A 16,102-nucleotide genomic window follows, 5' to 3' on the forward strand; every position below is an offset into this window, starting at 1 on the left:
CTGCAGACACATACTATTAGTTCCAGGTGAGGCAGGCAGTTCTCTTGCCTCATGGCAGGGGGCGCTCTTGATCCCAGACATGCTTCTTGTGACTCCGTGGCTGCAGAGTAAGTGACAGCAAGCCAGACTGGGTATGATATACAGTTAGCAGGTCAAGTGCAGCGAAGGAAGATAAGGAGACTTTTACAAAAAAGTAACAGATATTTTTGTCTAGAAGGAGCGGAGCATGGACTTCATTTAAAGGTAAGGGTAAGATCCCAATAACTTAAAAAAAAAAAAAAAAGTAACATGCGTTTTGTGGGCTACAGCTTGTATGTGTAAAGAATGCAGATATGAAACATAATCCGTAAACTGCTGCCAATCAAATGACAATAAGCTACTCTGTAGAGTGCATATATTTGTAAATCTGATTCTGATGAAGTCAGTGCCTCACCAGCCGTGAACCTCACCACACGTCACTGCCCCACCAAGACACGAACCAGCGACCTTCTTGCTGCGAGGCAACAGTGCTACCAACTGCGCCACCTTGCAGCCCACCACAAGACTTGACCTTTCTAATAATTCTAGTTGCTTCTGTATGCAGCGATTGACAGCTACAACTTGCATTCCACTGTGTGTCCATCTCCACACCTAGTACTCTTGTTTTAATTTACGGCTGAACACACCATGACATTGTTATGTTAATATCATAGATATGGTAATATCTGTGCAGTGCAGCCATTGCATAGATATTAGATGTTAATATAATCACAAGAAGGAGCAGGATCAGAGCTGTGTAATTATGCTTGTTATATATTTGTACATACTAAAGTAATAACATTATGAAGACAGATCAAACTTGTGCAACCTAATCACGCAAACATTTTCCTGGTTTGCCACCTCTATAAGTAGGCTGCTGTATGTGAACACTGGAAGGACTAAATAAGTCATACAGTTTCCCACCATCATTGTTTTAGATATCTCTACTGCCAGCAATTTATATTGAAATATATCTTAAAACTATTTCATAATACAAAATACTTTTTCCATAGTAGAAAGAGTACCATAAAAATCTGTAAGTATAATCATATCAAATGATTGAAGATCTGGACAGCCTAGACTCTTTTCACAAAAACAAGATAAAGCATGTTGGGTAACCCTTAGAATGACCAAGATAAGAGCTTAAAAGTAAAGGTAGTGAAATTACACTGAAAATAGCCCTGGGCTAGAATCAAGTGTTCCAGAAAGCCATGACCGCAAACCTGCATACATAATAGTAGGGAGATAAGTCTCATCACAAATAGCTCAAAGTACAGTGCAGCTCCTCAGTCCAGATGTATTGGGATTGCAGGAGAGAGAGAAACCTAAACCTGGAACCTGAACACCTACTTTGTCGGGATGGATCATGATAGTTAGGATTCATAGTGGGCTACATTTTGTATCATTTGGCCAAGTTCCCCCAACAAAACCAAATGACAGTAATAAACCTGCCCCTCATCTCCTCTGATTAATTTGATAGAGGCTGAACCTTTTTTATTATTCAAATATTATTCTGTCACCCTGTGATAAAATACTTATAAAATACTTGAAGACATTAAAACCCGTTTATGATGATGGCACATTCTTGGCTCTGATTGGGCTGCGTTTTGTCAGTCAAATCTAGCCACACTAAACACAACACATGCAAGGATATTAACAGCCACTTAATGATGCAGGTGTCTCTGCTCCCTCTGTGATTGTGCTGTTTGTTGGTTGCTAACTGTAGTAATTGTATTTTTGGATAGTTTTATTTAAGAACTGTTTTGCAAAGTTGCAGCGACAGTTAATTTTTGTGTGTGTTGCTGGTTGCAAAAGTTTTGGCGTAGTAGTTGGTAGTTAAGAAGGTCACCAGTTTCTGTATTTTTGTCAGTTTATTTAAAGTTATTGGCATAGATTTTATATAAGAGATTGACATAGCGACCCAGATTTGGTTGTTGCCATCTTGGTGTTATGGAACTGGATGCAGCAAGTGAGTGGATCTGACTGAGAACTTGAAGACACTATGCTTTAACCCTACTTTACTGTCTATTTTAATCTAATTGGGACCATAACTCACAATATGAATATCATTCTGTATTGAAGGAGACTTGAAACTAGTGATTGAGTCCAGAAAGTCATTTGTTAAATGTTTACTGAAGCAATAAATTAAATAAGAAGTTGGGTCATTTTTCTAATTTGCTCACATTCTATATAATCTGACCGCTACGAAAGAAGTCGCCTCCTGCTCGCTGTTAGAAAAAATGCAGGATGACATCACTTAGACATCGGCTTCACATTTCAGACCTGCTGGCCACATTCGTCTTTTATATAGTCTCTGGTTATTGGTGATAATTTTAACTTGTGTAAGAATATGCATCTGTGTGTGTCTGCCACATTTTACTAGTTGCTAGTTGTGCAAGTTGGTTGCTGTGGCCGCAGAAGTTAATTTTGGATACTGATACTTCTGCATGTATGCTCATGCTCGTGAGCTGAACACAGCATTGTTAAAAGACAATCACAACACGCATGCTGTCCCCCCTCGTTTATTTTCTTTTCTTGATTCTCTCACACACACTCAAGCACAGATGATCCTCTCACCTGCCCACGCATTTAGCCCTGCACATCTTCCACCAGTGTTGTTTTCAGTCTCCTCACACCCCAGCGCTGGTAAGATAAAAAACCCTCAGCCCACGTGGACTGAAGAAAGGCCAGCAAGGGTTTCATAATTGGAGAGGCTGAGGGGGAGAGAAGGATGCTATGCAATCAGACTCGGATAAGAATGAGACCTTAATTAGACATTCTTCTCGTTCTATCTATAGAAGGCTTTCCTTTGAGCTCCTCTCTCTCCTTGCCTGGAAACCTACAGTATCACTGAATTCTAATTAGAGAGCACTTGATGAGAGTGTGTGCTTATGGTGGCCTAGATAGGCCGACTTCATCGGTATGAGCGCCGGTGCTCCGGTGCGGTTGGTCCCCGGCTGTGCCATCAAACGAGAGCTCAAATCTCAGAGGGGGTGCTGGAAAAAAGGGGGGAGGAGGAGAGAGGGAGAAGACAGGTTGAGGTATATGGAGCGATAACTAGATTGGGCATCGCCAGTGGTGATGGCACAGGTCGAGGGGGAATCTAGATCTGAAAGGTACATTAGTGAGGCTGCGTGTGTTTGAAGTTTGTGTATGTTGTGAGAAAGACGACGCGTGTGTGGCCATGTGAAGAGTGTGTGATGAGATGGTAAGTGTATCCCCTGTGGTGTGAGGGCCGGTCAGATCAGCCTGTCTCACAGTGGAGACTGAGTGTGTGGCTTTCTCCCCCCAGAATCTTTCACTTCAGATATAAATTGGCTCTTTGCTGGTCTGGGCAGGCCCTTACTGAGGGGACTGAGGATGCATCCACACTGATACACCCAAATATGACAACAGATCTTTTTTTCTCGGTTTTAGCCTTTCATCCTCGCTGGCGTTGTGTTCAGACCAATGTGAGAACTCAGCAGTCCATCCTATTCATTTAAAGGAAGCCACTCTGTTGAGTGAGAGCTCAGCAGGACTGTGCAGCAAAAACACTGCACCTGGTTCAGCTTTAGCCACATTGGAGCACAACATCTCACTAGCCAATAAGTTAGCTGACCACGTAACATGATATTTCTATTCCTCATTTCACAAATGTTACAATAAAAGAATTGTATTCGTATTGTAAAATCTCATTCAGATGTTTGGCTTCTGAGAAACCTTCATACTCACTGATTTCATTTTTCAAACTGATCTTCCTTCGTCATCTTTCATCATTTGACTTGTACCTGAAGCAACACCAAGCAGCTCCTTACATCTTTAAACATGAGGCTGTTGGTCTGAATGTACAATGCCACGCTGCCAACTCAAACACTGTAAGAGTAACCTGCACACAGCACGGATACACACCAGTAGTGGCAAATCTATAATTTATTCCATGTAACTGGCAATGGAGTTGAAGTAATTGTAGCTGTTTAGTCAGGCTGACTGGGAATACATTTCTCTTCTTTGCATTATTTAGCTTTCTGAGCATAGTGAATCCATGGAGTTTAGCTTGCTAACCAGTTCAAATATTTATAATTTCAGCATGCATCCCATCATCAATTACATTGCTAATAATATAAACACATGCATTTGCCATACACACATTGAATCAGGTCAATGCACTTAATCTTAATTCATTTACTGGTCAATCACGTGTTTGCAGGAGAATAGTTGAGGCAACCTTTACTGTACCATGCTAGAGATTAGATTAGAGTACCCTAAACACATTCATTGTTAATACTCCTGTTCTTTGTTTTTTTTGTATGTGTTTTTTAAAAATGTTTTTACAAAGAACTGACTGTATATTTGTAGATTTTAATATACTGTGAACTAAATTTGAGTTGTCTGTTTGTCTGGAGGAGTGGTTTCCTGCATAAATGGTGGAGATGGAAAGTTGGTTGAGTTCTGGCTACTCCATTACAACTGTCTTTGTTTTCTTTTGTTGTTTATGTGTATTTTAAAGTTTCCTTTTTTTCTCCGTGGTTGATATTTTGGGTTTTTTTTTCCTCTCCACTTCTCAGCCTCACCAAAACCAAGCCTGAATTGCCTTTTTTGTCTGATGTAAACTATAAATAAAACATGAACTGGTTGAAGATTACTCAAGCCTCTGTGCGTCTCCCTTTGCCTCCAACACTCAGCGAGTCCTTTACACTGGCATTTCCTCACGCAAAAACCTTTCAAAAATGGATCCCAGAGTGGATAAATCTGAAATCTGCTTTAAAGTGAATGTAGAGCTCCGATGAGACTGCTGTTATATAAATATAAAGGAGAACAAGAAAACTGTGATGTAGGAGGAGACGATGAGGTGAGAGAAAGACGACTCCGGGTCATGGTCAGCCAAAGAGGAGGGAAGGGAAGTTGTTTTTTTTCTTGTCAATTCACTAATTTTCTGTTCTTTTCCTGTCACAGACCAGATAAGCATCCAATTTCATCTAGCAAATTACAATTAATGTGCACAGAATAAGCAAACAAGGTACAGTTAGTTCTGATTCGAAATGAGAACATCTTGTTCAGCTCCTCAAAGTGGTAAATGGAATCTGAAAGAAAAGGCAGTGTGACCACAGCTGGTCGAGTCCACACCAGATGTTCACCATCATGCAATATTTTGATGTTTTCAGATGAGAAAAACACAAATAAGAGCTTTATCTTATTTTCTAATTTGTAATGATTCAGTTTGGATAGAAAGTTACCAAAAATGTTGGTTTTTTTCCATGAAACCGCATTTTCAGATTTAGCTCAGCACAGCCATGGGATGCAAAGGCACCCACAGTGGAGAGGCTGGGAGGGTCACACTAGGAAATGTTCTCACCTGTGTTAAGTCATTTAGCAGAAGAGGCTACAAGCTATTATGCCTGAGCTTTAGCCGTGACAATAATAATAATTACGAGACGACTGGAGCTGAAGAATCGAAGCGCCCATTTAGCAGATGAGCTTCCAAACGACCTCCTGAAAAAAGAAATGGCACCTGGCCAACAAACGCGTCAGGCCTCCCTCCCTCCTTCTCTCACCCTCACCCTGTCTCTCTTTCTGTTTCTCTCACCCTCTCTGCTTCTGTTGCACATTCAGCGTCAAGCTCTCTCACTGTCACTTTTCAAAAGTGTAGGCCAATAAAATCGCATGCACACATACATATACAGCACACATTCTTTAGACAAGAGCAGCCACCAGAAAGGTCTTCTTTCCCGCTTGCGCGCACACACGCGCCCTGTTCGGCACACAAACGTACCACTCCATCGATTTATACATGCGCATGTGAAGAGTCACAATCTTCTTGTCCATTCCCACTTCTGAGGACACACACACCCTCCAATTTGACCAAGAGAAAAGAACCCTCTCACCCTCAGACACACAAACACACTCATGTACCCCTCTCCCTGGTGTAATGCCACGCTGTGTGTTGCTTCATCTTGTGATGTTGCTGCAGAGGAGCTGCATCACACTAACTACCCCCTGCAGAGCCGGAGAGGCAGAAAGAGAAGGGGAAAGATGAAGAAGAAGAAGAAGAAGAAGAAGAAAAAGAAGAAGAAGAAGAAGAATAGGAGTAAATTAGGAAGGGGAGACAAACAAATTGAGTGAAAAATATGAGAAATGTTTGTGTGCCCTATATAGATTTATCACAGGAAGAGAGTAGCTGCAGTGAATGTGTGAAAACATAATAGGTAAAAAAATAAACAAATAAAAACAACATACCAACCCAGTCTCAGACAAAATACATTCCTTTACAACTAAATTGCAACAGCAAGTACATTTTGAAGGAAATGTAATTGCGCGTTTGGCAAGTTTCAAATACGTCTATACCGGACGGATTTAGTTTAGTTTTTTGTTTTTTTTTAGCCATAACATCCACTTGTAGTGACTAAAGCATTATTCAACATTCTTTATGGGTGTGTTTAGGGAATGATTGTAGTCTGGTTCAATACACAAAAAGTCGACAATAACTTGTGAAATAACACTTTAGCAATAACTGTTTTTTTTTTTTTCCTTTGGCTGCTGGGAGGCGTTGAAACAAGGTGTGAACACAACACTGAAATAGCTTCACCTTTTTAGTTCATATGGCAAACTTGTTAGAAAACAGTTGCGTATTTACACATCCAGCACTTATGGTGTCAGCATTCATTTGGAATTATGTTTCTGGCCACCTGGTAAACATAAGTCCAACTTTGACTCTCTTTATGCTCTGTTTATGGTCCCAGCTCCACTATATCTACCATCTAGCTGCTGCATGTGTCTGCTGTTTGGAGCAAGAAACGTAGAGTACAGCTGGCTTTTAGAGATATTTTGGTGCAAATGCTATTATGAAAGCAATAAGGGTGATTTAAACCTCTTTATAGGTTCATCTTTAAGAGTAACCTCTTTCACATTGTCACTTGATATACACTGCTGCCCATAAAGTTGGACATTTTTTTGCTTTCAGACACATTCCTCTTTTTATTTCTATTTATTCACATCAATAATGACTTCTGACCAGGTGCAGTGATTACATCCTGAGTCCCAGTTACCAGGTGAAACGAATTCTGACTTTGGTATTTGACCAAAGAGTGGGACGTCCTGCCCATTGACATCATCAATCAGCTTGTGGACAGTATGTCACAACGGCTTAACCCACTGATCCATGTCAGGGGTGGCCAGACTGAACATTAGTGACTGAGTGACATTTAAAATGAGTAAAACTGGACAATAGAAAATGTGTTTCGTGTTAAATTGGCCAAGGTTAAAAAATTGAAGCAAAAACCATTATCCTATTGTTCAGTACTCCCAATTTAGTTTAAGCCTGAATCCACAGTTTGCAGAAGTTAATTGTGGTTTAATGTATTGTATGTGCATTGCGATATCAATAAAGTTTTAAGAAGATATACACTTTATCTATCAAGAATAAATTGCACTGTCACAATCATTCCATGACAAGAGGTAAAACTATTTTTATTTCTCCAACTTTATGGGCAACAGTATATTTTTAAGGATATGTCAATATGCAGGACCTTTTGTAGCTGAAACCTAACCACATACAGGTCTGTGTTACCCTAACATATTTAGGAAAACACTTTATTTTAATGTAATTTTTAGGCGAGACAGAATTTATTATAAGATTCTTAGCCTTAGAATTTATGGAATAAGTGGACTGAAACCATGTCAGCAAAGTGCCTCCCACAGCACAGCAGAGCCACCAGATCCCCTCACTGTTTGCGGTCAAACATTCACGCCTGCATCTTTATCTTGCTCTGTGACTCATCTGATCATATCCCTTTATTTTTTTTACACCTCTGTAGACCAGCGCTTGTGGTTTCTTTGCTACCAAACCACTAAAGTGTGCATTCGTCTTTGTAATGATTGGGTTTATGCAGTGCAACCCTGCATTAATATCCCTCTGGCTGTAATTATCGATGAACTGATTCTTATCATGTTCTGCATTGACATTCTCAATCACCTGAGGAAGAGTTGCTGCTCTGTTTTTCTTTCGTAATGCACTAATGAGCAAGCATCGCACTCCACGCTTCTGACCACAGTTTTCGACCCATTTTTCTGATATCTCTCCCATAGCTATGGATGCAGATGTCACTTTAGTCACTATTAAAACAGTTAATTGAGCAGTCTTTGTGGCGTGCAATCCCTGCTCCAACATTAAACCTTCTTCCAAAGTTACTGGTTTCTCATTTCCATCTTGATCCAAAGTCAGAATCAAGTGGTCCTGCTCAGCGTTCTTTTTCATGCCACAGAGCACCACTGGATGTTAATTGCTTAATTATACCATATAGTGCACCTGTGTGGAAGCATCTGCATTTGTTGTGTTTCACCACACATTTATTCAGACTTTTACCTTAATTTGTCAACCATCTGTATATATATATACGGCATATGCTATAATCCTACTTCTGTGTAATTTTTGGGAAGCAGTCACTTAGTACACAGGATGTATACAAGCAATGTTGTGAAGTACATGTTTTTTAAAAGTATAGTAATGCAACATTTCAGAACACCTGCTGAAATTTAAAATATGCCATTTTGCTTACAGGTTTGGCATTAAGAGAAAAGTACATGGTGCCAATAAAGTCAACAAGTAATGAAAACGTGCGCAAGAGTGTGCTAAATGTGTTTTCTCCACAGATAGGAACAAGGATGGAAGATGATGACTAAAGTGGGCCGCAAAAATGATCGCTGTACACGGAAACATGAAGGAAATATATAAAGATAAAGAGAGATGTGTAGAGAAAACAGGGAGAGGATATGACAGGGTGAAAATTGGGAAGCATATATTACAGTACAGGTGCAGCATTGCATGTGGACTGCGCTTGAACATGAGAGAGAGGAAACAGGGAAGAGAGCAGACGGGAGCACGGTGATAAATGATTCAAGTGCTGCACGGGACGCTCTTGCCTCTTCATCTTACGCAGCTGACCTTGGGCTTATGAGCTGTAATAAAACGTGGCCAAGCACTCCTGAAATTGGTCCACTCGACGTAATGCTCTGCAGCCTTCTACTGCATTAGCATACGGCTTTTATAGAGTACAGTACATCCAACACATACAAATACGGCGCCGCGGGGACTGTGAGGGAGATGATGAGGGTGATGATGGGGATGATGAAGACAAGGAAGGCAGCCAGGAGGATACGAGGAGGACGAAGAGAAAACGTATGAGGAATGGTTAAGTGGGAATGAGAGCACAGTAGTGATTTCTGTGATGGCAGGAGTGGAAGTGATGATAGAGAAGAGGAGCATGAAGTACTGTAATGGAAGAAGAGGAGATGATAAGGTGAGGGAAAAACAGCAGACCAGGGCGAGGTAGATTGATGGTGACAAGGAGAAGGAAATGTAAAGAAATGCTTGAGTAGAAAATGATAAATGGCAATAATGAAATCGGAGAGAGGGAGAAAATGTACAACCGGGGTAAAAATAAACCCATGGTGGTAATAATATGGTCTGGGACATTGGCGGAGTTGTCTAATGTTCATAAAGTTAACTGCACTTCGCTGCTGTCGCATCAGTCAAGATGAAATTTGAAATGTCATTTCTCAGAACAACATGTTCTGTTCCTGCAGTGGCAGCAGCTGTGAGTGGGAAGATGAGGATGAGGAAGACCAAGCACAAGATTATTCCATCACTTTTTTAACACCTTCAAATTTCTCTTCTGTGGCCTCTTTACGCCGAGACAGCACCCACCTCTCCATCATAGTCACCCGTGTCTTCTGTTCGCAGGGACAAAAAAAAAAAAAAAAAAACAACCAAAAAACACCTGCGTCTTATTTTAGGGGCTAATAACAGCGGAACAAACAGCGTGTCTCTCTCTGGGCCAGACTGGTATTATCTTCAGCCATTATTATATTCGTCGAGGTCTCTGTGCTTCTCTCCAGAGGCTCCTGAGCATGTAATGGAGCTGTGAAGAGCCAGTGCTGAACCAATACAGATTAATTGCTCTATTTGCTTGTTTGGACAAATAATCAATTAATTCTGGTGTAGGCCTGATTAAGTGAAAGATGTGGGGATGAGGAAAACAAGAAAGGGATAGAAATAGGATAAATACCTAAGAGACAAAGAGAGAAGCAATCTAGTCTTAATGGTTAGAATTTGCAATTTTCTGAAAAGAAGAGACAATGGAATGAAAATCTGAGTTTGACACAGTTTCCAAGCTGAAAAACAACAACAACAAAAAAATGTTAACGTGAACATGAAATATCATTATTTTAAATCATATTTTAGGAGCAGGGCTCAAGGGACAGCAGAGATTAAAATATCTTAACCATTGGATAGATTGCAATGGAATTTTGTAATCTAAAATTTTAATAATGATCTGGGCATTCACAGTCCCCAGAGGATGAACCCTAATTACTTTGGTGATCCCTCAACATTATGATTCACAGTTTTGTTTTTTAGCGAAATGTCTCAAAAGCTGTTTGATGGGTTTGCTACACATATTCACGTCTCCCTCCGGATGAGTTGTAATAATAGATTTGTTGATCCTTCTCCAAACATGTCAGAATTTTCAGTTTGTCAAATACTTTGAGTAAATACAGGCAAAACTAAGATCCTTTCCATCTTCAGCATGTATTTTTTACGTCTTAACGCTTTATAGGGCACTCCTTGAAATACTTGGAAAATGAAAACTTCAACCCCAGGGTGTTATTGAAGGATATGTCAAGATGTTTTTGCTTTTGTGACTTAAAAAAAAGTTGCAAATCAAGATTAATATATAAGAAAACGCAACAAACTGCAAAAAACGTTTATTTAGAAACATTTTCGTTTAAGGTAATGATACTTACACAACCAGTAACAAGGCATTTATAAAGTGTTTGGCAAGTTCATCTAGTGACATCTTTCTTGGGGTAGTGGTATTAGTGGCACTAATCTAAAAAAAAATAAATAAAAGTGGAGTTTAATGCAAACCAGTAACAAAGCATTTATAAAGTGCCTGGAACATTTGTTTAGTGACATTTTTTGTAAGGTTGCGAAATTGTCACTAATATAAAAACTAAATCAAAGTGCATATGGCTCTTCAACCTGAAGGAGAGGGACAGGGTGGACATACTGGACACCCAAGGAAGTTACCAAATATGGTCACTTGCCCCATAAAGCGTAAGCTACTAGAAGCTTTTGAACATGGTAAAATCATAAATAAGATGGCAATTAAATTTTCCAAGTACATTCATGTTGCTCAGATGACGAATCCTTTCCGTCTGGGACATTNATTTATTTCAGTTACACCAAATTAATACAGCTGCAGTTTAAATGCTTTACAAGTTAATAAAACACTGACACAAAAACCGCAAATAAAAAATAAAACAAAAGGAGAGATGAACACCACTAGTAAAAACAGCAGACAACATGGAAATAGATAGATTTTCCATAATTAAGACAGCAATAAATTGTTTTGTGATAATATGGAACTGGCTCCAAAGCAGCTTGAACACAGTGTAGGTGTGAGTCTTCGATCAGCACGTCGGCAGTTCCTTCCTTTTAGGTACACATGGGCTCAGTACAATCTCTCCAGATTTGTAGTAAGCTCCGGGGCTATGACAAGGGTACATTAGGTGCCTTGAGACCTGAAAGATACATTTGGTTTTTAAATTGAGAACATCTTTGATATGCACTGTCGAGCCACACTATTAAGAGCTTTATATATCAGGAGCTGGGTTTTAAACTTAATTCTAAAAGTTGTAGCTATGCAGCAAATGTTTCTGAGGACTAGAGAGATGTTTCCTTGTTAAGCCCCAGACTGCCGCATTCAGCTGCTTACTTATTCACGTTTATTGCAGTTTGCAAAAGGAGGCTTTGTCCCAGCAGTCTAGTCATCACGACACAGAAAATTAAAATTGACGGTGGTCTTTTATGAAAAGTCAAGGGATCACCGAGGTCATTTCAATTCATCCACATGAATGTGTGCACCGCATTTTATCCATGTAATAGTTCAGTCAGAACCACAAATGTCAGACTCATGGTAGTGTGAGAGGTAAAATCAGGCCAGTGCCATAGTCAGTAGGATGTATTCTCTGTGCACCACAGACATCTATACCACATTTTCTGGCAATCCAAGCAGAGACATTTCCCACAGAACCATAAATGTCAATCTCATGGTGAGGCTACAGGAATACTCTTGGACCAAAGTGGTTGACTGAGTCACCAACAGACGGTGTCATCCTGAGAGCTCGATCGTCTATCACGTCTAAAAATCTGTCTCACTACAAAAGATTGAATTGTAACATGGTGCTCAGTTCAGTTAAATGAACCCTGCTCTAAATGCAATGGGCTGTCAAATTATTCAGGGTTTTTAACTTGAGTTTGACATGCAAAGCACAGCTCAACCATCACATATAAGTAAGTATAGGAAATGAAATGAGTGAATTGCGCTGCTGGGGGTGGTGGGGCAACTCTGTGGTTCCCTCTGCCAGCCTTGCAGTAAGTGTGCATACGACATACCACAGCAGATTGCTTTAAGTGATTGGTGGTAGGAAGCACTGTTGATAAAACAGATTCACTGATGGGAATAAATGCCATATTTAATTACAACATTCTGACTGCGTGCAGCTAATTGGGCTAATAACAAACATGCTTGCTGGAGATTGGCTTCAGTGTAAGTGATAAAAAGTCTTCATTTTAGGCTTACCTGACTGCCAATAGAGGGAAGGATGTCTCTGAGGAGTAACTGATTCACAAGTAGAAGCCTAGGAACCAAGTTTAGTCTTCCTGACTGAAATAAAGTGAATAAGCTTCATTTAAACTGTGCTTGTACAACTAAACAAGTTGTTGGCAACAGTTCAAACAGCATAATGACTGAGGGAAATGTAATTATATTATTTAGTAGTAAATTAACATTTTGGTGACAAATTAATCAGATTGTCCTGCATATTGACTGAATGCTGCCTGGCCTCGACTGTGGGTGGAGCGATTCGATTGCAATGACATGAACAATGAGAAGGTTCTTGAAGGGACGGTACCTGTAGTGGGATCCACTTCTGTTAATTGTAAGAAAATGACAGTGAATGACACAAAGTCAGTGTGATTTCAAACATGGTGTCCTCGTTATTTTACTCTCCTGCATGTGCTGAATTGGATTTAGCTGGCTTAGAGATGAAATTAGTTTTGGTGTTGCTGTTGCATATCCTCAGAGGTGTATGCAGTGTTCCGATGTGCTAGTCTGTGCTGTGTTGCTCCTCCGGTGCTGTGGGCTTCATCTTATGTCAGCCTCCTCCCACATGCTATAGACCTTCACACCAGTCTTTTTTTTTTTTTGTGCTCATCACACACACATACATGGGTTTTATTTACAACACAGCCTTTTGTTATGCATTTTGGCCTTTTGACCGCATGCAAACTAGAAAAAGACCTTTAGGAAAACTCCTTCTAGGGTAAAAATATTCAGAAACTATGTTTGCAGTGTTGGCGTACAAAAAAGGTTTTGGCTTGAGACACTATCTCCTTTGTTTTCAGAAGGCGAATTTGTGCAAAGGTCAAAATAATGCTATTGCTGACCTTGGTAACAAGACTTTTTGCATGTTTGCACAACTCTCGCCTCTTCTCGCGCAATAAACGAAGCAAATGCTGCAGGATCTCTTTGTAGACGTGCTGGTTGATCGTCTGAAGGGGAAGACTGGTAGTTTGTAGTTTGGGTTTGAAATATATCCTTTGTGACACCAGTCCTGGAACTTTTCTGACACACCTAGTATGTGTACTGCTACTCTTTCAGTGTTTTGAGGAACTGAGGCATCAGAATTAGTCCACACATATGACTGCCTCCTTCCTCAATATGCCTTTGGAAAATGGCAACAGCTTTTTTTTTTAAGGGTTCTGACTGACCAACATGGTTTTAAGGTTAGAGTTACCTGTTGCGTTGACATGACCTTCCATTTTGTTTTATTTTTGTGTGGACTAGGCTTAAGTATCCCAGGAAACCTTTCCACTGAGCCAACCTGCAAAACACCATACCCAAAATGAAGCTCTGCTAAACTGAATAAAACTCTTGTTAATGTTAACAAATGCACCTGTCTGTTGACTAGTGTAAGTAGTGTTTAAGACATGGGAGACATTATACTGCTGCTTCACCAATCTGTCAAAGCAAAGGCACCACTTTTAGGTCTCACAACATACCTACAACAGAATGAGCCAAGATATGTACGAGGCTGTAGACTATATCAATTAATGTGTAATGTGGGGAGATTGTGGTGGCTATTGTTCTATGTCAAGGGCTGCAAGGTGGCTCGGTGGTTAGCACCGTCGTTCTATGTCACTCTACTATAGCCTCGACCATGCCTGTCCATTAATGTGACTGCATACAGTTCAGGTTTGTGCTTTGTTGGAAGTGACATGTAAACGTGACATATTCTAACATTGTAAGACTGACTCTTATGGAAAAGTGACCCTGGTGCTCATTTACACATGAAGCCAAAACATTTCAATTCAGAGTACATGTCTTAAAGAGGTTATAGTTGAATGGGGGCTTGTCTGGGATTGTGTTACAATTCCAAATTGGTTTGCAGTACATGGGAAGGAAATAAAACCAGATTTAAACTATATGTCATCACTTCAGAAACTTTGCACTGCTTAAGCTTAACTGCAAGGAAATCCCAGTTTAAAAAAAAAAAACAAACGTTGAGCCTTTGTCAGAGATTCAACCGTAAAAAAATAAAATGAAATTTGCAATGCAAACTACTGTCTTTCTGGGTTCAATCAGCCAACAACAAATAATAAACCCTTTTCACAGCAGGCATTTTGGCTTGTCACAGCAGGAAAAGTGCAGCTGGAATAAATAGACACACTGTGTCGACAATCACATCCCTTCTTCTCTGTTGAATTGCTCTCGGTGTATTTATTGTATTGAAGTATAACACATATAGAATACAACCACAAACCTTTCATCCATCTATCCATTATCTAGACACCGCTTAATCCTCACTAGGGTCGCGGGGGGCTGGAGCCTATCCCCGACTTAAGGTGAAGGCAGGGGACACCCTGGACAAGTCTCCAGTCTATCACAGGGCTACACTTGGAGACAGACAACCAAGCACACTCACATTCACACCTACGGATTAGAATCACCAGTTAACCTCAACATGTTTTTGGACTGTGAGGAAGCCGGAGAACCTGGAGAGAACCCACACTGCACATGGAGAACATGCAAACTCCACACAGAAAGATCCCAGTGTCCCCACTGCAGTGACGTGAAGTCAGGGGAGGCAGATGAGGCAGAGCCTCACCTGACATCATGGAAAGAAAAAGAAAATATAATGATAAAATAATTGAAATGGTTATATTTATCCAGTGATTTCTACTATAAAGTATCTGCTTTTTCATTTAGCTTCACCAATCTTGGAGATTTTTAAATTCAAAATCCCTGAATTCTGCAGTTTCCCATTCAAATGCTTGGAAGAGAAGCCAGTAGGGCAGCACCGAGCTGAGCCTCACCTTGGATTGCACAATCCCTAGCTAACTGCACTGGCTGTCTGGATGTCGCCAATAAAATATTTCAAACACATTTTATATATGAACTGATTTTCCATAGTTTAGCTGATGTATATAATAATGTACAGTGTTTTTTGTTACCAACTGTATGTGTGTAACGTGTTTTGTGTGATGAGCGTTCATAAAGCAGCAGAGAATCTGCAGACACATACTATTAGTTCCAGGTGAGGCAGGCAGTTCTCTTGCCTCATGGCAGGGGGCGCTCTTGATCCCAGACATGCTTCTTGTGACTCCGTGGCTGCAGAGTAAGTGACAGCAAGCCAGACTGGGTATGATATACAGTTAGCAGGTCAAGTGCAGCGAAGGAAGATAAGGAGACTTTTACAAAAAAGTAACAGATATTTTTGTCTAGAAGGAGCGGAGCATGGACTTCATTTAAAGGTAAGGGTAAGATCCCAATAACTTAAAAAAAAAAAAAAAAGTAACATGCGTTTTGTGGGCTACAGCTTGTATGTGTAAAGAATGCAGATATGAAACATAATCCGTAAACTGCTGCCAATCAAATGACAATAAGCTACTCTGTAGAGTGCATATATTTGTAAATCTGATTCTGATGAAGTCAGTGCCTCACCAGCCGTGAACCTCACCACACGTCACTGCCCCACCAAGACA

The 16,102-nt window shown here is 40.2% G+C and overlaps 1 long non-coding RNA gene across 1 annotated transcript in view; it reads right to left on the reverse strand.

Moving 5' to 3' along the window:
• The window catches only part of LOC103369019 (uncharacterized), a 703,792-nt gene extending 688,555 nt beyond the window's left edge, over positions 1-15,237 (reverse strand). The window contains exon 1 of the long non-coding RNA XR_520807.1: positions 15,190-15,237. This is a non-coding gene — a long non-coding RNA (uncharacterized LOC103369019). The remainder of the gene's footprint in view (positions 1-15,189) is intronic.
• Between the last annotated feature and the right edge of the window lie 865 nt (positions 15,238-16,102).

The sequence above is a fragment of the Stegastes partitus genome, unplaced genomic scaffold, assembly GCF_000690725.1.
Source record: "Stegastes partitus isolate 25-593 unplaced genomic scaffold, Stegastes_partitus-1.0.2 Scaffold26, whole genome shotgun sequence".
NCBI classification, from domain to species: Eukaryota; Metazoa; Chordata; class Actinopteri; family Pomacentridae; genus Stegastes; species Stegastes partitus.